The sequence below is a fragment of the Ursus americanus genome, chromosome 31, assembly GCF_024610735.1.
Source record: "Ursus americanus isolate L20-20 chromosome 31, mUrsAme1.1.p, whole genome shotgun sequence".
Taxonomy (NCBI): Eukaryota; Metazoa; Chordata; class Mammalia; order Carnivora; family Ursidae; genus Ursus; species Ursus americanus.
In genome coordinates, this window is record NC_142157.1 from 27030062 (window position 1) to 27055482 (window position 25421).

Sequence of the window (25421 nt, forward strand, 5' to 3'; positions counted from 1 at the left end):
TCCCTCTCCTCCCATACCCAGCCCGAACTTGCCAGGAATGTCCCCTTACCTCCTCTTCCGATGAAAACTGGGCTTTCAGCCCAACACTCCCTGCAAGTGCTCTCACCCAGGGCACCATGGCCTCAAGATAGACAAGCCCCATAGCCGTCCTCTGTCCCTGCCGGCTTGGCCATTCTATGCTGCTGAGCACTCCCTCGTGGGAGCATTCTGGTCGCCTGGCTCTGGTTGCTCTCATCTCCCTGGTTGGCACTTACTGACTTCTCCTCATGGTCCATAAATATCGGTGCCTCCCGGGGCTCTGCTCTGCCTCTTTCTCTACCCCTATCTTGCTGCTTCAGTTCACATTCACAGCCCCACAGCTCCCAGACCTGGAGCTGTCCTCTGTTCCGCGTCACCCTCACCTGTGCCTGGACTGCCAGAGGCACCCGCCTTGCTCCTTCAGCTCAGTTTCCACCATGACACCAGAACAATCCAACGTCCAGCTTGTCACGCCTCTCTTCTGCTTGAAACTCTTCTGTAATCTCAAGGTCACCTTGAAGCTAAGGTCTAAAATACTTCACCTGACCTACTGGATCCTTCATGATCACACTTGCTCCTCTGCAGGTGTTTTCTTTCTGGAATACTCTTTCCAGGATTGGGTATCTGGCTAGCAAGTAATAGGCTCTCAGGGGCTGAGTTGTGCGTCCTAACCTCTGGAATGTGAATGTATTTGGAGACAGGGTCTTTAAAGAGGTGATTCAGTTAAAATGAAGTCATGAGGTGGGCCCTGATGCAATGTGACTGGTGTTCTTATAAGAAGAGGAGATTAGGACACAGACATGCACCAAGGGAAGACCACGTGTAGACATAGGGAGAAGGTGGTTATCTACAAGCCCAAGAGAGAGCCCCCAAAAGAAAGCAATCCTGATTGCGACACAGGCTTTAAATGCACTTTAAAGTCACCTGGTCAGGGAGAGGTCTTCCTTGACTCACCCTCATAAATTCCTCCCCTCCCCTCCCTTCCCTTTTGTAACACTTCTTATGTGTGGAATTATTTATTCTTCAGTGGCTGTGCTCCTGGCAAGTCCGTAATGTTCTACGAGTGTAGGAACTTTGGTTTGTCTGCTTACGGCCATATTCAGTATTGGTGGCATGACTGACTGAATAGACAAGTGGGCAGATTTTTTTTTTTTAGTTTTCATGGAAATTTTTATTTTATTTTTTTTAAATGATTTTTTATTATATTATGTTAGTCACCATACAGTACATCCCCGGTTTCCGATGTAAGGCTCGATGATTCATTAGTTGTGTATAACACCCAGTGCACCATGCAATACGTGCCCTCCGTACTACCCATCACCGGTCTATCCCATTCCCCCACCCCCCTCCCCTCTGAGGCCCTCAGTTTGTTTCTCATAGTCCATAGTCTCTCATGTTTCATTCCCCCTTCTGATTACCCCCCCTTTCTTTATCCCTATCTTCTCCTACCGATCTTCCTAGTTCTTATGTTCCATAGGTGAGAGAAATCATATGATAGTTGCCTTTCTCTGCTTGACTTATTTCCAAGTGGGCAGATTTTAAAGCATTGATGGGAAGATCCTCTGAGCTGAAAGACCACCGGATTCACATACGCTGATTTGAGGGGGTGTGAGGAAGGAAAGACCGAACCTTGATTCCTTAGTCTTGTCTGTCTCTCCTTGTTTAGGAGTGAGCCAAATGATAGCAGAATTTTAAGGTGTTATTTGAATGGTAGTGTGGATTTGAGAGTCAGGTCCTATTCACCTCTTTAGTGAAGAACCTACCTGGAAAAGAACCCTGTGAGAGGAATGTGTTGACAGGGAGGAGGTGGAGTTGGGCAAAGCAGCCAGAGGGCATCAGGGTGGGGTTGGCAGCATGGGGTGTGCGTGGGGAGGAGAATGCTGGAAAGGTAGGTGTTTGCAAGGAAGACACTCTTCACCCACAACTCAATCTCTGGTAGGGTTTCCCTGGAATAAAGAAGGGTCCAACAGGCTGCTCCTGTTTGGTAGCTATTGAGTGAGACAGATGTGGAGGGAGGGATTCCAGAAGGCTCCATGAGACATACCCCAGCTTATGTCTGTTTAGACTAAATTTCTCCTTGTAGTATTTTGTCCTTTTAAACTGAGGATGGGAGAGGGACCCAGGTTCCTCGGAACAGGAAGGTAAGAAGTCATCTCTGGTCTTCTTTTCACATTTTCCACAGTTCCCCTTTCCAGAGCATCCCCTCACCTAACCTTTTGGGTGACACCTCCAGCCCAGGAGCCCACCCCTCCTTGAAATCTGTCCACTCTGGGGCAGGGCTCTGGCCCATGTGTGTGTCTCATGACCCCTTTCCGCTGGCATTGGACTGAGATGGGCCCATGGGCCAGCCAGATTCTCACCCCTGGGGTACAGAGTTGGTCTGTTCTGCAAACAGCTGGGGTGTGGGATATTGGCCTACCGTGGGCCTTCACGGCCAGCTGTGCAGGCTGAGAGGTGGAGGGTAGCGGGCCGCAGAGAGAGGGGAACGAAGAAGAGGGTGCAGGTGGAGTGGATGGGGAGCAGGAAGAAGCTGGGAGAGGCCTGGGTTTTTGGAGATTTTTTTAGGTCCTTGTTTCAGAGCTTCCCTTTGGCCCATCTGAGTGCATTTCCATGACGGACCCCTCTGTCCTTGTAGTCTGACACTCCTTTTCTCTTAGGCTGGTGTCAACTCATTTCCCTCCTTGTGACCAAAGGTACCTATGACCTTTTGGTCTTCTCCCTGTGCCTTGCTTTTTTCTCCCTCCCCAGCCGGCCTCTCTCTTCCCTCCCCTCCCCTCCCCTCCCCTCCCCTCCCCTTCCCTTTCCATCCCATCCCATCCCATCCCATCCCATCCCATCCCATCCCATCCCATCCCATCCCATCCCATCCCATCACTGAGCCAAAGGGAGGGGAAGTGTTGGGGACAGAACTAACATGATGTGGTTAGTTCCTGTCAGCCTCAGCCATCTGGAGGGGGGCTTCCGGGCTCTATTTGCTGGCCTCTCATCGTGCACATCCCCAAATCTCGATCTGCTTCTTGGAGCTAATAAGTATATCTCGCTTGTGCTCCCAAGTTCAAAGCCGCTACCCTAGCAATGGAAATTAGCACTTGTTTTTATATAGTTACATCTGGGGCCATTTTCATTTGTATTTTTATATGTGTTGCTTTTCCCCAACAGATCCTAAAGAAGATATGAGCTCCTCGGGAGGGTCCTATTGTCCTCATTGGGTGGGACTGCCACAGCATGCCTGGCTCTATCTGTTATATATAGACGAGAATCACAGCGGTGCAATTTTAATGAAAGAGGGAGGAAATAAAAACCTTTAAAACACATCGCTTGATCAAAATTTCTCAGCCCTCTACTTCATATTTGTTCATCTTCCTGGAAGAAAAGTACTACAGTAATGAGTCCGGCATGCTGGGCTTGGCCTCTTTTTATTGAAAATGTTGTGGGTTTTTTTTAGGGAGTTTAACTGGAGCAGCACCCTCGGCAGGCCCGCTTTAATCACAGCCTTCCGCTTGTGTGGCGGGCCGCCCAAGCTCCGGGCTGCCGAATGGAGCAGGGGAAGCCTTCCTCCCAGGAGGGTTCCAATGGCTTTCATCAAGTTTAGTTTTTCTTTTTCAGTGAGCATACACTTAAAATATAGGGTGAACAGGTGGATTTCCAGAGCGCCACTTGGTGTGAAAGCCTACTATTATTTATACCCCCCCCAAATGTCCTTTTGGGTCTTTGTCCCATTGGTTTCCTGCCCTCCTGGTGTCCCTGCTGGGTTGTGGGACTCAACGGGGGATGCAACAGGGCTGGCATTGGTGGTTCATGGGTCAGCGTGCTTTTGGACTTGACCCGCCGTGCCCCAAGGACACCCGTGTCCACCGCTGTTTCACACCCATTACCCTGTCTCCTCCCAGGAATGTCGTCAGGATCCCGTAGGCTGCGTCCAGTATGGGTGACTCCATGGTCCATCTGCTGGTGCCACATGTCAGCTGTCCCTGGTCCTCTGGCCCCGGCATTTGGGGGGACGGCCTCTATTTCTATCTTGCACCAACTTGGGAGCAGAACTTAAAACGGATTCATTCCTGCAAGCGATAGCGGCAATGTCCCCATAGGATTACAGATGCTCTCGAAGGAGAGACGCATAGAGGGGCTGACATCACAGCAAACTACTTAAAGGTCCATTTAGATGTTTTGTTGCTCTAAATATTTTCTTGGAGTGTTTCTGTATCTCCCTGTTCTCTGGAAGTACGTGACCTGGGTGGCCGCCCTCTCCTCGTTCATGTAGAGCACAGCAGACTTGCCCTAACTTCTCCGAAACCTGCACAAAAGCCCCGTTCCAGGGTTCCAGGGTTAACTAGACCCGCTTTCCATAAGATGCAGTCATGCAATCGTCTGATAAGTGACTTATCCAAATATTCATTTCAAAGAGATTTCTCTGCCTAAGAGAAATAATTGGAAAAAATTTCTTTTCTCGTCATTGACTTTTTATTTGGTGGTTGTAAACGTGTCATATTTAACACTCATTAGACGCCACCCCTTTGGATTCCCATAAATATCATGCTGTCCGTGAATGTGTTCAGGAAATTCTTTTTAAAACCCTCTCTGTGCCAAAAGCTGGTGTGGAAAGTTGGCTGGGGAGGACTTGGGGCACAAAGGAGGAAAGAAGAGAGGCCGTCTGGAGGAGTAGAGGCGGCCACCAGCACACACTGGCAGTCTAACCAATCTGCCAGCCTCCTGTCTGGTGTCAGCGTCTTGCCATTGCTGACGAGAGAAAGCTCATCCCTCTTGAGCTGGTGTGCAAGGCCCGTGGCAGTCGGGTACCTCCCACCACCCTTCCGCACTTCCGCCAAGCTGGGCATTCCCATATAATGCTGTTAACTGGGTGTTCTTCATGTGGCCCCTTAAATGACTGGCCTCTTGAGTGCTTTAGGGTCTTACAAGGAGTTGAGGCTGTGCCCTGTTCTCTCAGCCCACGTTCCGTCCATGGGGGTCAAACCCTGGGATGCTGTGGGAGGCTACTCTCCTGGGCGCTGCTGCCCGTGGCCTTCCCCAGCAGCTGGCTTGAGTTGGAAACTGTGTAGCCCTGCCTCCCCAGCTCTCCAGAGGTGTGCATGAGGGTCAGAAGCCATAGTGTATCTAGATATGGATTCAACCCTCTTCCCAGAAATCATGGCTCACACCTGGGAGGGACGAGGATTTGTCCAAATGACCTGGGCCACTTCGCCAGGCCGGCGTGGGGCACAACTTCTCTTACCTTCAGGTCACCTCTGGAATTCCCGGCTCAGCATGATGTGCTTCACTGGGCATCTGTCCTGTTGCGTCCCGCAGCAGAGCCTGGACGAGACCCTGCATGGGGAGGAACAGAGAGGAGTGTCCACTTGGGACCTGACCTCTGGCATGGCCAGGCTTGTCTCCCTCTCTCTGATTTGCACCTGGCTCCCCTTGGGCCCCACCAGTGGGGGAGCTCAGCACAGGAGCTGTGGGAAAGCATTGAGCCTCACCGAGGCCTGGTCCAACTTGTCCAACCTGTGACCCTAAATTATTTTCTGACTGACTCCCATCTTCCCCCACACCGAGCATGTATCGCGGGCAGTACGCACCCTACACAGACCACCTCAAAACCACCCTATCCATATGTAGGAAGCCAGAATGCCATGGCGGCGCCCTGAGCTGGGCCTGCCTCCCTGTCCGAACAGGGGGATTTGGAGCTTCCCCACCTCTGCCCCGTTTGGGGCACCCGCTGCCCTCTCTCTGTGTGACATTTCTCTTTTAGTCTCTAAAACCTGAGCTTGTAGCATTTCTCTTTCTTTAAAATTCCTATGGCCTCTACTCTCTCTTCCTCTGCCCAGACTGATCATGAAGACTCTGGAAGCCCTCAGGCAGCTCATGAAGCCCCAGACTCTTTGTTAACACTGAGACTGTCTCCAGCGAAGTCTTGGGCCCTGCTAACGGTCTCTGTCTCCTCTTCACTGCCTTGTCCAGGAACCTCTCCAGTCTCATTTCCAGCTGCCAGCAGGTAAGAAATTTAGCTTGGGTTTTCCTGGAACTCTTTTCTCCCACAGACCTGCCCCCCCTTTCAGGAAGATATCTTTGCTTGAAAATTTTGGATCGGAAGAAGAGGCTCATACCCACCTCCCAGGTAGATTCTAGAACCAAGGTTCTAAGACCTTCTCACTCTGGGAGGCTATTCCAATCTCCATTCCCGTACCCCTGGCCCCTGTAACAGCTCTGCAGCAGGGGAGGCCCCATCTCTGGCTCTGTGATACCGTTGGTATGATTCTGACACAGTGCAACCTTGCCTCAAAGTTTGGAGAGTCAAGATGGCAACCTCCCCCACTTTTCTCTTGCCATTTGAGCTCCTTATCTCTTTCCCGGGATATGAAGTAAAGACTGGTAAGAGACAACCTAAAGGACTCTGTCTTGTTATTTTTTCAACCATTAACAATGGCTCGAAGCCCATATTCAAGATGAGTCTCTTGCTTGGGTTGACTGGAGCTGGAACTTACCCTATGCCCTTAACTGTGACCAACTTGGCCACCATCCCACTAAAGCAAACAGACATGAACATGGGAGATACCAAGGGTGTTCAGATGGATCTTAAGCTCTTTGGTGAGAAATCTAAACTTCAGAGGTGAGGATAGAAGAAAAATCAGGTGTTAGGTATCCACCTCCCCACCTCCCCTGAATCCTCCATCCCGGTCTAGAAATCTTGTGCCTTGAACCATCAAAGAATGGGGCCATCTTGGCTCAGACGTTTGGGATGGCCCCTCATAGATGTCCCCCAGGCCAACTTGTCTGCTTTATTGGCTACTTCTTTCCTCTCCATACAATTTTTCTGCTCTCTTAACTCCTTCCTCGTTCCCCCAGACACCTGATTCTCCTTCTCCCCTCCCCACCACCAGCCTCCACCAGAATTTGAGGAACGTCACATTTCTCCCACTGTCTTGTGAGTTTTTACTGTGTCTGGATACAGCTGTGAGCCAGCAACGCCATCCATTCTGCTGCTTGGCGGCATAAAAGGGGGTGATGACGGTGATGATCTGCTCTCAGTTACGGCTGTCTTCTCCTTTTATTTACTTTATGTTCCTAAAGCCAATCAGATGCATCTCAAATTGCAAGGGGTGATTTCTGCCAGAAGTCCCATCACTTTCACATTTGAGACTCAGCCGCTCTGCCGTTGTCACTGACCTTATGACACTGTAAAACGTCCTGCCTGACGCACCCCCCCCCCGACTGTGCCTCCTGGCTTTGTGAAGACTTCTTCCATTATTTTGACCCTGAATGGCCCCATGCCCAGCCCCTCTCTGGCCGTAGGACAGGGTGAGTGTTGGGTCGGCACAGCACTGCCACACTGAAGGCTGGAAATTACTCCAAGGTGGTCTTCTCTGAGACCTGCCATCTTGCAGACAAGAAGCCCAAGGCTCAGAGAAGTTAAGTGACCTGCCAAATCCCACTGTCAACAAATGGGTGGCAGAACTGGGAGTGGAAACTGTCCCACCAGACTCTCCAGCCAGTGCTCCTTCCCTCCTCTCCCCTCCACCTGGCGCACAGGCACGCTTCCTGGGCCAGGGCAGCCCCAGTGACTTCTAATAAGGTGGAATCCAACCTTCCAGCGCCCCTGGCAGTGGTACCCAGCTTCTCCTCCACCCCCTTCACCGGGAAACGTGCCGTCTCCTGAGGCAGGCCACACACCTTCCGTGAGCAGGGCTTTCCTTTACAGAACTGAAATATTCTTCTTGTTTCTTGCATTGGAGGCCCTGGTTCTACCTCTCGGGGTCAGTACTGAGTCGCTCTGATCCCTCCTCCAGTGATGACAGTTCTCCTGGGAAGCCTGCAGCCTGTCCCTTTGTTTTCTCTTCTCCAGGTGAAACAATGCTGTTTCCTGTCTATGATTCTGACACCGATGTCAGTGTGTATGTGTGTTTCCCACACCACCAGTTAGCTCAATTCTGACACTGTCTACTTGCAGGCAGCCTCAGATCCCACAGGTTAAGGGCTGGGTCCTACAAGTCTGTCCCTGCCCCATCTGAGATGCAATCCGAAGTCCACGTTGTCACCTGTGCTCCCAACTGGCTAGGGATAGGTTCCAACAACCCTTGCTTTGGGTTCAATTAACTTGCTAGAGTGTCTCACAAAATTCAGAGAAACATTTTACTCACGAGATTCCTGGTTTACGAGAGAGAGTAGTAAAGGAGCAGCCAGAAGGGAGAGATGCACAGGGCAAAGAATGGGGAAAAGGCACCGAGCTTCCACGCCCTGTCCAGGCGCCCCAGCTCCCAGCATCTCCATGCGTTCATTGACGCCGGAGCTCTCTGGACCTGTCCTTTTGAGTTTTTATGGAGGCTTCTTTACATAGGCATGGTCGGTTACCTCATTGGCCCTTGGTGATTAACCCCATCTCCAGCCTCTCTCCCCAACTCAGAGGTCAGTGAAGGGACTGAAAGTTCCAAAAAACCAATCACAGGGTTGGCTCTTAGGTGACCTTGATGTTTTCCAAAAGTCACCCCGTTAACACAACAGTGACACCTTTATTGCTCTCACCGCCTAGGAATTTCCAAGGGTTTTAGGAGCTCTGTGCCAGGAACAGGGACAAAGACCAAATTTATATTTATTATAAATCGCTCTCTCACAGTTCTCCATCGTGGAAATTCCCAGGGGTCTCCTTCCCTGTCCACGTGGGGCTGAGATCCAGATGTGCTGTGCGGTGGGCCCAGAGGACTGAGGATCACCTGCTTCCCTCGGGGGCCGCACTGTGCTTCCCTCTAGTTTCAGACCACACCCAGTGCAGGGGGCAGGAGGGGAGGCCACCCCGTTTGGGGGGCCAGCTCTGGGAGCTTCTGCTGCCCGCTGCTGCCACTTCCCAAGCTGTTCCTCTGCTCTGCACGGCCAGGAGCGGAGCCAGCGGAGGCGCGAGGCCTCCAGATGCTGCTGCCAGATGCAGAAGGAGAGCCGCAGCCAGGGCTTGGCATCGGAGTGGGCGGCTCAGCCAGCCTGGCTCCCGGGAGGAGCGCCGGGGAGGGCCTGCTTCTGAAGCAGACGGAGAAGGAGGTCAGGCAAGGCACTCTCTCCACACAGCAATTAACTGGCAAGGTGGCACCGAGTGGATATTTCAATCGCGTGGCTGGGGCACTTTGCCATCGGGGCTTGGGCTCCAGAGGGGACCAGCAGCACGTTCCCACAAAATGTTGAGCAGTTGGCATTTCTGGTGGAAAAGCCAGTTTTTGAAGGGTGATTTCTTGGCTCCTCTAATGAACGGGAAGCAGAGATTTCAGGGTGGCAAATTGAACTCCTGCTGGCCGGGTGCACATTTTTTCGCTCTTCTGCTTGTTTGCTTTTCATGCCTTTAAGTCTTTTTAAAAAAGACTAGATGATAATAATCATAGTAAGCCCTTAGGTAGGCTCCAATTTTCAAATGTAATGGGAACACACAGGGCTGAACAGAGGGGCTCCAAGAGGCTCCTGGGCCCCAAGCCTTGCCTTGGAAAGCACGGGGCCCAGACTCTTCTCTCTCCCTTGGTCTTCTTGCTACAGTCTTCCATACACACGGGCTGGATGGTTTCAGTGCTCTCACAAATCTTAACGAGTCTCCAGTTCCCTGTAAAGTAGGATCCAGATGCCCCACACTGGCCTCCAGAGTCCTCTGTGGTTTTCTACTCTTTTAGGACAAAATGAGCCCAGTTTGTTTGTTTGTTTTTTAAGATTTTATTTATTTATTTGAGAGAGAGAGCATGAGTGGGGCAGGGGAGGGGGCTGCACTTGGGGGGAACAAAGGGAAAGGGAGAAGCAGGCTCCCTAGGGAGCCCAATGAGGGGCTTGATTCCAGGACCCTGAGATCATGACCTGAGTGGAAGGCAGATGCTTCACCCACTGAGCCACCCATGTGTCCCCAAATATTGAGCTCAGTTCCTGAAGGAAAATTTCCCAGGGGAATGTGATGTTCTCATCCTCAAACGCTTTGTGGGCTGGATGGGGGTCCCTGGGTGCCATGGCCCTTCTTGGAGGACACAGCCCCAGCAGCAGCCAGCTTCGCTCTCCTGCCAGGGGCCTCAGCGTCACAGAATGTCAGAGCTTGGTCCAACCTGGTCACTTTATAAAGGGCCAAGGGCACACTCCATATCACCCAGCCAGTTACTGGCTATGCCTCCCACTGATTTGCCGGGAGCATTGTGGTTACTCTCCTTGGTCAAATAGTCTCCCCCTGGCTTCTTTCCACTGTCTCTCGCGATTGCTTGTCGGGGGGAAATGAATGCAGCTGAACAAATCTTATTGGAAGAGAGCCCATGGGGAATGGGAGGCCATTTCCCCCCCCCCCATTTCCCTGGTGGCCTTTGTCCCGTTCATTCTCACTGATTCCAGAGGCGGTGCCATCATCACGGTTGTCCCAAGGCTCAGCTGGGGCTGGGTGGGCCGGCCTCCTGTGGTGGCCCAGACTGCTGCTCCTGGCGATCTGAGGTGATTATCCCTCCATAAACGTGATGGATGGTCTCTTACCAGACTGTAAATCCAAAGCTAAGTGGTTTGCACTCATCTGCAAATCAGCTCTTTCTGTCCTGTCTCCCTGATCGTGGGGTTGTGATGCAGCCACTGTGCCCAGGATTCATGACTTTAATTACGTTTCTTCCAGGGGCCTGAGGTTATTGTGGAGGCTGCTGGGCCGGTGGATTCCTTCTCGCCTTTCATGTGCTCACCCCACAGGCGTTCCGACAAAGTGCTGATTTTCCGGTCTCATTAAAAGTAGCACATTAGAGCGAGCAGGGCCTGGGGAGAGCCTGTGCGGCTCTGAGTTCCTGGAGTGTTTGCGGGAAGCCCCGGGCCAAGCGGGAGTGTCTAGGACGGCGCTCTAGTCCCAGACCCATCACCTGGCCTGCTGTGTGATCTTAGGCAAGTCCTTTACTTCCCGTCTCAGTTGTCTCCTTTGTGAATAGTGCACAACCCTTGTTGGCTGTTTGGGAACTGACAAAGAGACAGGGAAGCGCTTGGTCCTAACAGTGCACCTGCTGATTAAGCAAGTGCTCACATGCGCCAGGCCCCTGAATGCTCACGGAACTCATTATTTCCCCCTTAACACACAGCAGATCCAAAGCTCAGAGGGGTTCAGCGGTTTCCCCAAGATCACGCAGCAAGAGAGGGCAGAACCAGCACAGAACCCAGGTCTGTCAGTGTCCACAACCAGCATGCTTTACCATCCGGCTTTGCTGCCTCGTAGAACTTAAAATGTCAGCTCCTCAGTTTCCCTGATCAGTAAAATGGGGCAATAAGTCAGTCTCTAACCTCCCTCACATGGATAGGCTGAAGCCAACGGGACTTTAAGGCTCTTGGAGGAAAATTCCAAATATGCTCAGTTTGTACCAGCCCCTTGCAATGGTTACTTCTCCACTAGTGGCTTGCCTGGCCAGCACGGAGTGTGGCACAGTGCAAAGGTCAGTGGCCTGGGAAGCCTGCCTGGGTCCCTGGGTCATCCCTGCACGCTCTGTGCATAGCCCTTAAAATCTCCAGCATCAGATCCTCATGAGTAAAATCAGAAGTTTCTAGAATGTGTCTATGCCCGGGCCCACCCCAGAACAATCCACTGGGCCTGGGAGTGAATCAGATGTGCACACAGCTGAGAACCACTGGCCCCATGGCCTTCAGGGTCCCGGCCAGTGGCCAGTTCCAGATTGCTGTGTTTTTATAATGTGTCCAGTGTCTATCATTCCAGAGTTAAATCTACTAACATATGATCTACCCTTGAGCTGAATTAAAACCAGTACTGGGAGTAGAATAATGGGTGTGGAGTAGCTATATTCTGAGGGCTGGGGCTTGGAATCAGGTGTCCCCAGTTATATTTTTATTTACTTATTTATTTTTAAAGATTTATTTGTTTATTTGAGAGAGAGAGAGAGAGCAAGTGAGCGAGTGGGGGAGGGGCAGAGACAGAGGGAGAGAGAGAATCTCAAGCAGGCTCCACACTCAGTGTGGAGCCTGACATGGGGCTTGATCTGACGACCCTGGGATCACGACCTGAGCCAAAATCAAGACCTGGATGCTTAACGGACTGCACCCCCCAGCCGCCCCCTGGTGTCCCGGGTTTTGATCCTGGCCCTGAGCCAGCCCACTTCTGTGAAAACGGAGACACCAGTTTCCCTTTCTCACTGTGCTTCCTTTTCTGGCAAAAGAGGGTGCTGCCTCCTCAGCAAAATTTTCGTGAATGGAAAAGGCGGGTGGAAGGTCCAGCCGTGCGGCCGGGGCTGATTTATGAAGCCAGCTGTCCCCGCACAGAGAAGCCTCCTCCGCCCTCAGTTTTGTTAGCACTTCTGCTACAGGTTGAAATGAATTTCAATTCTGCATCCGTTGTTTTCACAAATAATTCGTGCCGCCCCATGAAGAGGTTGAAGTCCCCCTGAAATGTCACTGAGCTGCCCCTTTATTTCCAGCCTGAAGGCTGAGCTCTCAGCCACATGGCCCCCGTGGAGGCAAACATATCACGAGCTGGCAGAAGCGGGACAGACGGGGGCTTTGGGGTCTGACTCCCATCCCACCCTGCCATGCATTAGCCATGCGACTTGGAGGCTGTGGCTTAAACTTCTGGAACCTCCGTTTCCTCTCTGTCAAATGGGAATTAAACGACTGAACTTGCAAGGGTTCTGTGTGCAGACAAAATGATATCATTGCAAAAATGTGTCCGGCCTTGCTGGGCTGGGAGAGGCAGGCCAGGCTCGGCGCCAGCCCCGGGATAACAAGACGGCTCCACCGGTGACCTTCCTTCCCGGAGCTCAGAGACGGTGCCAGAGGTTCCCTCCTCGTGCCCGGGGCCTCCTCGGGAGGAAGACGCAGCAGGTGCACCGTCTCGGGCTCACCTTCCGGTCCCACGTGATGGGCGACACCTTGATCTTTGAGTGGAACGGGAGGAAGACTGGATGAAGCAGGATCAGTGCCCAAGTCTCCACATTGATTTTTGAATGTGATTTTCGTTCACTCGTGCCCTCAGCAGACGTTTACTGGGAACCTACTTTGCACCAGGTGCCCTTCTAGGTCAGGATGGCACACCTTCTCCCTGAGGGGCCATATGTATTTATGTAACTGGGAAGCAGCCGTCGATAATATGTAATCAAATGAGCACGTGCAACAAAACTTTGTTTATGAAAACAGGCCATAGGCCGGGGTTGACCGGGGCCAGACTTTGTCCCGCTCCCGCTCCAGGTGCCTGGGGTAGCTCAGGGGGGAATAAAAGAGACCGAACGAGCAAATAGAAGCCCTGCCTCCCTGGAGTTGACGAGACACAGTAAACACGACGCGGACGTCTGCCCGGTGCTCTGGGTGAGACCTGCTGTCCAGAGGCAGAGCAGGGCGGGGAGGATGCGTGTCCGGCCCAGCTGTGCTCCAGCGAGCTCGGGGTGGCTGCGAGCGGCCGGGCCGGGGGGTATCTGCACCACGGAGAGGAGCAGCGGCGGGAGACCAGGCGTGGCGGGTGTCAGGAATGGACGGTGCTGGCGTTCGGTGGCTGAAGGACTGGTCACGCTGGGCCCCAGGGAGAAGGCGACATCTGAGTCGAGACTGGAAGGCCATCTGGGGAGAGAGCTTTTCCTCGTGGAGGAAGCAGCCATGGTGGGAACGTGTGTGGCGGGCCGGAGGCCCAGCGAGGAGGTCAAGGTGGCTGCAGACAGTCAGCCAGAGGGATGATGGCAGGACAGTGTGTCCCAGGGGGGAGGGAGAGGGGGAGATGCAGCCACGTAGCACAGTCAGGAGTGGAAGCTACCCCAGAACTCCAGGCGGAAGATAATGGCGGCCGCGCGAGACGCAGTGGCACCGTATGCTGACAAACCGGATGTTGAATCCCGGGAAAAGAGAGGCGGGCGCCAAGTGCGCAGGCTTTTGGGCTGGCTCGCTGGAAGGGTGATGTTGTCATTAACTGAGGGAAGATCAGCCAGAGTTTGGACATAGGTCTGAAAGGCCTATTTGAAGTCCTACCAGAGATGTTGACGCGGCAGCTGGGTATTCCAGGCTGTAGCTCAGAGGAGAGATCCAGGCAGCGGAAGCAAAGGCGACAGTTGTCCACGTATGGGAGGCATTTAACTTGAGGTCAGCAAAGGAATGAGTGTAGACAAATGTGGGAGGGACTCAATGACCACACCTTGGACGCTTCAATATAAGAAGTGGTGTCTGACTTTCCTGAGAGACTGCTCAGCACTTTAGAACCAGAACCCGAGGAAAGGTGTCCCCGGCAGGTGGCCCAGCCTGCTTCGTCCTGGGGACTGCCTGCCGGCTGTTCACGGTGTTTGCTCGCAGCCTTGCAGGTATCCCCAGACCCACGGCCCCTCATCGCCCGCCCTCAGGATGAGCCATTCGCAGAAGCCTTCTCCAGGCTGCGTCACCGTGAGCCCCTTCTGATTCCTCCTGCCAGGAACGTGAGACTCATCCTCGACGTGAACCCTGGAAAAGCGGACAAAGAGCCTCCGTGCTTAATAAGTGGTCTGACACCTACTACTTGATTTTTTTTCTTAACCAGCGATGCCATTCCCTTCTTCTCTGAGTGGTCATTCACATGGAAAGTTCTGGCCTCATTTCATTTTTCTTCTACGTGGTCACTACAGCCAAGAAGCTGCCCCCCGAATGGCCACTGTGTGGTGTTCTTGGTGCATTTCTTCTCAGCGTCTCTGCCTCTCTCCCCAAAATCTCTGCATCAGGTCTTGAGGGCAGGGCTGGTGTCTTCTATTTCTCTCTAAATCTGTGCGCTCTGTGCGGCCACCAGGTGACTGACCCTCTTTAAAGCCCAGAGGACCAAGTGCTTAAAACTTTTCCTAGAAACCGGGACTCAAAACACGGGCTGCACAGGGTGGAACGTGATTGTTATTTGAATGAAGGGAAACTTTGAAGATGCCCTTTCCTCCCCATGGGCCTCTGCTGAGAAATGGGCCCTGCTGACCTCGGCCTTGCCTTTGGATTTCATCCTCCACAGCAGGCAGAGGGGGGCGGACTCTTGAGCTGGCTTCTCTGTGCCTCTCTGTTGTCCGGGTTTATATAATGCTCAGCAGTTCAGGCTGTTGGCTAGCCCCCCACCCCCACACACTCAATCACAGACCCCAAGAAGGTCCATAGCTGACAGCGCTGGGCAGTCTGGCCGTTTCCCTGGCTGTGGACCCCATCCCGGGAAGGACCCCATCTTAGCTGCAGCCCAGCCCAGTGGGATAAGCAAGGACGCTGGCGGCGGTCCCGGGGTGTGTGTGTGTGTGTGTGTGTGTGTGTGTGTGTGTGTGGCCAGGGGCAACCCGTGTCTTCCAGCCTGTTTCTTCTTGAATGTGAGACTAAGAACCACGGCCTGTGAAGTCGGTCAGCTAATGAGGGAAACAGCAGCATGATGTCCGCACACAGGAGCTGTAGTGGTTGGATAGCGGGACCGCCAAGTTCGTGTCTACCTGGACCCCCAGAATGTGACCGTATTTGGAAATTGGGTCTCTGCAGATATAATGAAGAATCAATATGAGATCCTTTTGGATTAGGGTGGGTCCTAAGTCCAATGAGAGTGTCCTTCTAAGAGACAGGAAAGGACACACGGACACAGGAGGAGGCTGTGTGAAGACGAAGCCAAGCCATGCCAGGAGCCTCCAGATGCTGGAAGAGGCGAGGAAGGACTGTGTCAGAGACCCCAGGCCCTCCTGAGCCAGGACTGGGTTCAGGGCTGGCTTCACCAAGCCTGGACCCACAGTGTCCCCAGGAATAGGAGAAGCGCCTGCAGACTAGGAGACGTGGGGCTGCGAAGGTCAAAACACACCCCCACGACCAGGGGTCTTTGGCTCCTTGTACCAAGCGAAGTGCACTGGGACCTCTGTCAACTTGTCCTCTGTCCTACCTGCACCCCAGGGCAGCCGGGGGATCAGGGTTGGCTGGGACCCGCCACCCACCCACCCCTACCGGTCGGCCCTCATCTGCCACAGGCCTTCCCTGGCCCTGCTCAGCCACGCTTCCCGGGGCCACAGCTTTGCTCCGGGGAGCCCCAGCCCCCACTCGCCCTCTGACTGGACACAGATGCTGCCTGGACTGAGTAGCCCCCCTTCTTGCCTGAGGGCTGAGATGCCTCCTGTCTGTCCCTCCTTTGTGCCCCGTCTTCCCTCCTCAATGTCTGAAGAGCCCCCACTCTACAAAAGTACCCCTTGACCCAAGGGCCCAAGGAAGAGAGGCAGTGAACGAGCCAACCCCTGAATCTTGCAGCGTTGCCTTGAGCACGGGCAGGGTCTTGACAAACCCTATGTAGATCCAGGACAGGGTGCCATCAGTCAGCCACTCAGCAACTCCTCACTGAGAACCTGTGACGAGACGTCCCAGGAAGAAAGCAAGCAGTGAAGAGTCCCCTGCTCATGGAACATTCGTTCTGGTGCGAGGATGCTGAGAAAGGTCCTGGTGGGGGGAGCAGGGAAAGCAAGGCTCCCAGCGAGGGGTCAGAGGGGCAGGAGCCCCTCCAGGTGAGGGGAGCTGCAGAAGGCTCTGGGCAGAGGGGACTGCTCAGGGGGAGACCAGGGAGGTGTGGACAGAAGTGAACATCTCTGCAGAGGTGAGAGCTGCTCAGAAGCATGTCCTTTCAGGGCAGCGCTAAGTTTCTGATGGATGGCCTGCAGAGATGAGGTAGGAGGGAGAGGCAGCGGATCTAGGGTCAGGGCTGTCGGGAGACGTGGGGTGATGTGGGCCACATGCCGTGGTGGGTCGGGAGTCACCCAGCGTCTGGCCCTCTCTTGCCAGCTCTCTCTGTGCCCTCCGGGACCGGCCCTGAGGGGGGTGCTCAGGAAATAGAGCCCGGTCACGGGCTCAGCCCAGCAGCTGACCTACTTGGACAGGAGGGCACATCTCAGCTCCTGTCTGGCAAGACAAGGCAGCCCCAGCCCTCCTACTCTGGGTACCACGGGGGCAGCCAGACCACCAGGTAGGCCACGCCAGGGCCCTGCATTTTCTCCTGCAGCCAATGCCAAGCCAACGAATGGCAGGCAGGAAATCATTGCGCCAAATTTGCCTTTTTAGAGGATTGTCTGAAGGTCATGTGGAGGATGGATGGATGTGGCCCAGCCCGAGGAGGGCGGAGGCAGGAGTTTGCGGAGGACTGAGTGGGACGGAGCCTCCATGGGGGTGCAGAGGTGGGAGGCAGGTGAGAGCTGGCCTCTGAGTGAGCTGGGACCGGAGCCCGTGGGCACTGGAGATGCTGCCAGGCGTGGGGCTCACACACAAGCCGTGTGCACTCGGATATCGGGGCTGCATGCCCCCTTACTGTGGGCCCCCAGTAAATACTTGCTCCAGTCCCTTGTGGCTCCCCCCAGCCTCACCTGCACTCCTGCCCTGCGTTTCCTGCCCCCACCTGTCCCATCTGGGTCTGGGGCCCTCCATCAGCCAGGCTCCCTCTCAGACTTTTTCTCCATGTGAAAACAGGTGTCCCTGATGGGCCACCCAAGCACTGTGACTCGCTAACTCTACCAAATGTGTAATTATTGCAACACAAGCATCAAATTACAAAGGACAAGTAGCTGCAAAGTAATTATATGATTCTTTGTTACTTGGAGGGTTGGGGTTCCCCCCTTTTTAAAGCTGATTCCTTTAAAAGCTCCAGTTTGGTTGGTGGGGGGAAGCAGGTGGCAGATGGGCAGGGCCAGAGGCTGCTGAGGGGGTTCAGTGTCCTCAAGGCTGCAAGTTGGGGGGAGTGGCCAGGGTTGAGATGATGGGGATCTGTGCCCCTCTTTCTTCTCCCAGCCCCCTCCAGGAGAAGGAGGGGGGACCCAGGCCCAGATTGGTGCCTGGGGTGCAGAAGGGTCTGGGAGATGGGGGAGGAGGTGGGGTGGGGGAGCTTATTCCTGGGGTCTCTGGAACCACCATGAAGGGGGTGCAGTGCAATGACACAGTATCCTCAGATGAACCCCCAGCCCTTCGGTCTCACCCCATCACATGCTTCCAGGGGCCCTTCAGCCTCTGCAAAAGCCCCACAGGCAGACGTGAGAAGAGAACCTCAGTCACCCAGCCTCAGCCACAGATGGAAGGATGCACGGTCCCAGCTCTGACCACCTCCCCCTGCGGACCGGACGGCAGAGCAGGATTCCCCTGCAGCCTTCTGCGGTGCCCTTCCGGTCCCAGCTCTCCCCATCCGCAGGTGCTCATCGCTGTTTGTGGCACTGTTGGCCTCCCGTGCTTGCTGACCTGCTGCTGACAGCCCCCCTGTGGCCCCTGTCCAGCTCAGAGATGCACCCCCTCCCGCTCACGCATGCGCAGACACCAGGCTGCCTTTGGCATCAGCCCAGCTCAGGGTTGTGCGCGTGGTAGGTGGGGAGTGGTTGGGGATTCAGACAGAAGTGTGACGTGGCGGTAAGAGGCAAGAAATCCAGCGGGAGAGGACCGCAGGGACCACGACGAGTGAGACCTGTGCTTCTCCCACAGGCTCTCATGCCATCCTTGATGCGAAATTGTCTGCCCCACACCTCTCATCCACTTGATCTGCACTGTTATTAATTTGCACTCACTTGACATAAAGCCTCTGAAGGATTCGGTCAGCTCCCTGCACCAGTGTGCCCGTGGATTCTTCCTCCGGGACCAGACCCTCTGGTGCTCTCACCACCCTGGGCCCCCACGTGCCCAGCCGGGGACCAGTTCACAGGGAACCATGCTTGTGGACGTCCTCAGGCATGCAGGGCAGCCCCTGTTGAACACTCGCTCTCCAGCACACCCATTACGGTTTAGATTACAGAGCAATTATCCTTCTGAGCAGCTGTGTAATTTACAGGTCACATCCATTCAGCTTGCTAATGGTGTTCAGCAGACCCACACTTAGGAGAGCCCAGGAAGTCGGAAACAGGCCGGTGCCCTCGCACCAGGACGCTCCTTGGTGCTGCGGAGAAGTGATGGGCATCTCTCCATCCAGACTCCTAGGTTGGTGGAGAGGAGGTAAGGCTGGGGTCCAAGTGGGGTTTTCCCCCATCCTCATGGGGCACACGGCCTGGGCCAGATGCGCTCAGGCTGTGGAGGGTCCCTCACCTGAAGTGCGCAAGGCATTTTGGCACATTTCGGTGTCATGAAATCAGCTCTTTGACCCACATGCTTATTTGATTGGGGTGTCAGGGCAGAAACCCAGAGGTCGTGCTGTCAACATGGCAGTCCCGGGGGGCTCCCTGTCCACACAGCCGTCTGTTTCTCTCTCTGTGGTATGGGGTTGATTGGGGTATTTGGAATTCAAGAGTCCCAGACCTCGAGAGGATGGCCTCCCAAAAGCATTTAACTCTGCTCAGGTTAGTGAGACTTAGAACTTAATTACCCAGGGGCGCCTGGGTGGCTCAGTCGGTTAAGCGTCTCATCTGCCTTCAGTTCAGGTCATGATCCCAGGGTCCTGGGATCAAGTCCCACATCGGGCTTCCCACTCAGGGTGTGGGGGGGTGTCTGCTTCTCCCTCCCTCTCTGCCCCGCCCCCTCCATTCAGGCTGTGTCTTTCGTGTTCTCTCTCTCTCAAATAAATAAATAAAATCATAAAAAAAGAACTTAATTACCCAAAGGGAAGATGCAAACTAACATTGTACCTTTCAACTACTTTTCCCCAGAAGCACAGAGTGAAGAGCGAAACCCCGTTTCACCCCCAGCCTGACCCTCCTCTCCCACAACCTCAGGAATAATCATTGTTGACGGTTGGTATATGCACTTGCTTTATTTATACATTCACAGATAGATAATAGATAGAAATATACATGCCCACATAAAACTTTGAAAATCACATAAGTGGGTCCGTAGTACATGTTGTTCTGTTGATTTAGTTTACTTGACAATAGTCTGTAAGATCTTCCCATGTCCCTATGTTCGTGTGTGTTTATACCATCCTTGTTAACACTGTATAGTATTTCATGCTGTGGACGGCTCACAATTTATGTCACCACTCCCATATCTACTGTTCCCATTTTATATTGCAGGTGATCATGAAGTGCCTGGGAATGCATTTTCCTGCAAGGAATAGATTAAATATAAATATAAACATGTTTATAACAGCTTAAACAAGATTCTTCTGTCCTAGAGTGTGGAGCCCAATGCGGGACTTGAACTCACAACCGTGAGATCAAAACCTGAGCCAAGATCGAGTCAGACACTTAACTGACTAAGCCACCCAGGTGCCCTCCTTCCTTCCTTTTCTTCAATGTAATGAGAAGTCCGGAGGCAGGCAGTTCAGGAGTGCTTGAGGATGTCCCTCTGTCTTCCTGTCCTGCCACCCTCTTGTATGGCTCCTCCTGGTGGAAAGGTGGCTGCTGCAGCTCCAAGGTCACTCCTGTATTTCAGCTAGAATGGAAGAAAGTGAAGGTGCAACCTCAAAGCTTTCTGCTTTTGAGAATTTGCCTGTATGTGTGTGCATGCACGTGTGTGCATGCGCTGAAGGGGTGTATGAAAGGGAAACCCTCTCCAGGACACACATCCATGTAAATGGCCCGACACCATCACATGGCCAACCGTAGCCTTAAAGGAGATGGGGAATGGATTTATTTCATAGGCCCCTTTGTAAAGGGCAGCAAGGAAGAAGGCGGTTGGAACGAGTGTGGAGCCATCTCAGGGTTTATCTGCCCCAGGCTATGTGTGAACAGAGCTATAGGAGGGATTCCCAGAACTGGATTCTTTCCCACTTTACGCTGTTTGACCTGGTGTGCATGGTCTAAGATCTGGAGCCTCGTCTCATGCTCTCCTCCATGTCCTTCTGGCTCAGTATACCTAGTTTCACGTGCAATATCATGTGCTCTATCTATTGCACCCTTGCTTGGAGCCCACTCTTCTGGAAGGTTCCATGTCACTTTTATCCAGACCCTGTCCTCCTCTGTGGCTCAGTTACCGCTCGCATCTTCCCATCACATCTGAGGGGCACAGGAACCAAGGTGGCCCCCCCGGGTGATCAGCGACCTGTCCCATGTGGATCGCTGCTGAGGGCCTGCCTGGAAGCTGCAGTGGGGTGCAGACGAAAGGGAGAAGAGCTCCTGCTCGGGCCCTGTGATTCCCACACCAACGGAGTGACACGTGGGAGTTTGTGAGCAGCTGACCTGGTGGCCGCCGGAGGCAAGTGGGAGAGGTGGACCACGGCCAGCCCCTGGCGGCCAAGGACGGCGCTCATGAGCACGTGGGAGAGGTTCTCAGGCTGGGGTTGCCAAGGCCCAGGGATGGCAGGGGGTGGAGCCAGAGAAATCCTGTTTTATCACTGGTACATGGATTCTTATTTTCAAAAGGGAAGACTGGGATTACACATGCAGACATTGTCTCCGGGTCTAGATGGTGAGCCCCTGAAGTCAGGCGCCCATGGTCCTACTAGCCTCCCCCTCATGGAGTGAGTGGCCTTTGTCGTCAATTCAGCTACATTTTGCAGCGAGGTAATTTAGGAGAAGACGCCAGGAAGCAGCATTGCCCCCAACTAGCCAGTCTAGAGGTGCTGGGTTTGGATCCTCTGGAAGCATCTTTTGAAGAGATGTGCTTCCAAGTTTTTCTAGGCTAAAATGACAACACTCCTGCTCTCTGGAGTGGAATTTTAGAGAGCTTTTTGCATTATATCAGATTCCGAATTATTTTCTAGGGAGAGCTGGACTTTCTTTCCTTTTTTTCTCTTCCTGTTAATTTTTCCTCCCTCCTGCTTTGCCTGGACCATCGTCCTTCCCCAGATATTTACTGGGCACACAGTCATCGAGAGGGAAGGTGTCAGCCTGGGATCAAATCCTGTCTCTCGGTTGTCTCAGCTATGAAATGGGGGGTAACAGTGGGCTGTTGACAGGATTAAATGGCTTGCTATATATAAAATGCTTGGCACATAGCAAGTGGTAAATAACAATGACGTTAGCTATGATTATTTAGTGCGGCAGGTGTGGCTGCATGGTTAGTGGACATAATTGGCATGATCCCCGCCTTCACGGAGCCCACAGTTAGAGCTGAAGATGTGCCTTCCGTTCCCCAGCTCAGCGGATTGTGGTAACTCAACGTCCCTACCGCGCTGGCTCGGTCAAACGGCTGAATCCTAGGCAATGCGATTGTAAATTGACCACCACTTAATACCTTCCACGTGTGGCTGACAGACTTGTTACATTTTTTAAATCAATATTTTATCTGAGTAAAGCATGCACGTTGTCAAACAAGTTAAATAACTACAAATTTAAATCAGAAAAAAAGGACTCCTCCGGCTCTTATTACCATCTTCTTTCTTCAAGAATACTTTTCATTATCTTTATTACTTCTTGTAATATTTAATGCCACGTTCCTAAATAATATAAGTATTCTGTATTGTGATTCATCAGTTTTGTGGAAGAGGAGGACTTTTACTTCCTTACACCTGTCTCTTTTCCTATCCTCCCACTCTGGTTAAATCACATTTTTTATTAGCTCTTTCTTCCATATTTTCTGTGGTGACTCTGTGAATATTGTTCATTGCTCAGTCAGGCAATGCACCGTGACAATATTTTATTTCTCGTTCAACTTTTATTTTTCTTGGAGTTAATAACTGCATTATTCTGTCATCTGTTTAGGTTTTTCCTTATCCAGTTGCAGATTTTATTTATGGGCAGTTTTTTCCCGTAAGTTTTATTCTATTCCTTGAAATTTCTGTTTTCCCCAAGTTCCATTGTTTGTGTTGCTACCTCTCCTGCACAATGAACTCATTCCTCCAATCCCTTTGCGGTCCATTCATATTTAAGATGATGTACAAGCAATTGATGGGAGCCCTGCATGCCCCTGTGGGGCTGCCTGCCTTGGGAGCTGTGTTGGGGGTGGAATGAGTGGCCAGTGGCTTTTCTTCTTGGAGTCCCCTCATGTGTCATTAGCTGTGGGTCTTTCTTTTTTCAAGGGGTGGATCAGTTTCTTAAGAGAAGGATCCTCTATTCCCTACCTTGGAATTTCCCCCTATTTGCTGCAGTTCTGGAGCCAGGAAGGAGCAGAGGATGGGTTGTCTCCCCTGTCAGTGAGCAAGCCTTCATTCAACTCCCTTATGTCGGGTCCTGGGCCCTCCACCACCTCCTCCTCAATGCCTGGCAACCATGAGTCCCCTCTCTGGTTCAAGTTCCTGGCATTCCTGGGTGGTGGGGTGCATTGATTGCCAGAATGGGTGGACTGAGGGCCTGGGAGTCTAAGTTCTCCTCCTACAGACCTTCGAACACACTTTTCGCTTGTACTCCTTCACTTTCCTGCTTTTCACTGCGCCTGGGCCTCTGGTCCTGGGGGTGCCCTTCTGGGCGTCAGGGTAAATCTGCTTTCTTCTTAATCCAACTCTTTACTGTGATCCCTTAGGTGTGACCTTCCTGCTCCCAGCTTGGTCATTTCTATCTGCTTTTTTGCCTTCCCTCTGTGTCATTCTGTTACAAAAATCCTTCCATTTCATTGAAGATGAAGTCCATATTTCTGTTTCATTTTGTTTCTTTACTATTTGGGATGAACGTAAAAAGAAAAGTTGTCAGAAATGTCTTCATGTGGTATCTTGAAGCCAGTCGGAAACAATATTCAATAAAGATCACTGAAAGATCCATAGTCCTTCCATACACCTCAATGATCTGAAATAGTTCTAGGAGTTTAGCCAGAGCCACTGAGAACTGCACACCTGGTGCCTAGTGCATTGTGGTTCCTGAGGAGCCCAGTTTCATACTGGTGTGAAGCCACCAGCCTAAAAGAAGTCCCAAGGAACTCATTATTCTAGAAGGAAGCTTTTGAGGACATTGATCAGTACGTTAAACGTTCTTCTCTTGCAAGGATCCTCGGGAGAATTTCTTCGTCTTATCCTTGAATAGTGTCTAATTGTTTTTCTACTGAGTGGCTGGTTTGCTTTTATTTTTTGATCTGGGTAAGCGTCCCTTTTCCCATTGGCTCCTCCATAGCTCAGAGCATGTAGAACTGAATTTGGGGTTCTAGTCTCATTTCTGTTCACATTTTATCTCTACTCGTTCATCTTTGCCCTTGTTTCCTCTTTCTCATCCACTCCTGGTTCTTGTTCTCTTGTTCTATCATGTATGACGGTCATCATAAACTAGAATGTTCTGAAGAACAAAAGATCACCCCAGCTTCTGTGACCCACGCCTGGGACCCTGATCTCTGAACTCCTAGTTTTGGAGTCAACCACTTTGAGACAGAGTCCAGATGTTTCAAAGCTCTGTGATCTATGGATTTACCATATTCTAAGTGTTGGTTTCCACTTCTGTCCCCCTCCCCAGGACATCGACTGTTTCTAGGCCCAATCTGGGCATAAATATGGGATATATACCATAGTGGGTCCTGAAGAAATGTGGAGACATGGGAAGTTGGGGTCCCTATAAGACAAGCACACTAGCATCTATCCAACCAGCAGACGTTCCCTGGACGCTACGTGTGCACACAAGGCTAAAATACACGGCGATACCAAGTGCTATTTTTGTTATGAAAGAAATAGCTTGGAATTCCATTTTCAGGTCAGATCTCTTTTTCCCAAAGTGAGGCCCTACTCAGGCAGCCAACAAAGAGGAAGGGCCGCGGGCCTATCTGTCTTGGGCCATGGTGGAGCAGTCCATTCTGTGAGGCCCGAGAAGACGGTAGTTTGCCTAACATTCCTGGTGTCCACTTGCTATTTTTCCCTCTAAGGGATGTTTCTAGTGCTTCCTGTTGTCTGACGCTGATAGTGAGGTGAGGATGGGCTTAGTTTCCGATTTGTTATTCAGTTACAATTTTGAGATATCTTTGATTTCTTTCTTATCCACCTGGTCCTCCCTTCCTCACTGAGGGATTTGGGACTTGACGGGGACTTCACCCAGCTCCTTCCCAAACCAGTGGTCCTACTACGCAGTAAGTATTCTATTAGTTCCCTACTGGTGCTGTAAGAAATTACCACAAGTCTAGTGACTTAAACAACATGAATTTATTATCATTAAGTTTTGAAGTAAAAAGTCCAAAATTGAGATCACTGGGCTAACACCAAAGTGTTGACAGAGTTGTATTCCTTTGTGAAGGCTGTAGGGGAGGCTCTTTTTCTTGCCTTTCCTAATTTCTAGAAGGTACACATTCTCTGGCTTGTGGCCTCCTTCCATCCTCCGAACCAGCAATGGCAGTATTTCTCACACTGCACAGCTCTGACACTGACTTTTCTATCTTCCCCTTCCACATTTCAGGACCCTTGTAATGACATTGGGCCTGCCCAGATCATCCAGGGTCATCCCCTGATTTAAGATCCATTGATAATCAACCTTAATTCCATCTGCAACCTTAATTCCCCTTTGCTATGTAATATAACATATTTGCAGGTTCCAGGAATTAGGACATGGCATCTTTAGGGGCCATCACCACAAGGATCAAGTATTTAGTGAACACTAAAGCGCCAGGCATCGAGCTGACAATGTATAACCTGGAAGGCAGCTCGATGTCCGTGTGTCCCGATTGATCTAATCACCCCCCACTCACCCCTGTTCCCAAACTTATTCCTCTTCGTGGATTATTTTTCTAAGTTGTACAAAACAATGGTACGAGGTCAC

General features: G+C 52.1%; 1 long non-coding RNA gene across 1 annotated transcript in view; it reads left to right on the plus strand.

Moving 5' to 3' along the window:
• Window positions 1–25421, plus strand: part of LOC123789973 (uncharacterized) — a 69142-nt gene that overhangs the window by 42107 nt on the left and 1614 nt on the right. The window contains exons 3-5 of the long non-coding RNA XR_006778966.2: window positions 5844–6010; window positions 18722–18882; window positions 19530–19613. This is a non-coding gene — a long non-coding RNA (uncharacterized LOC123789973). The remainder of the gene's footprint in view (window positions 1–5843; window positions 6011–18721; window positions 18883–19529; window positions 19614–25421) is intronic.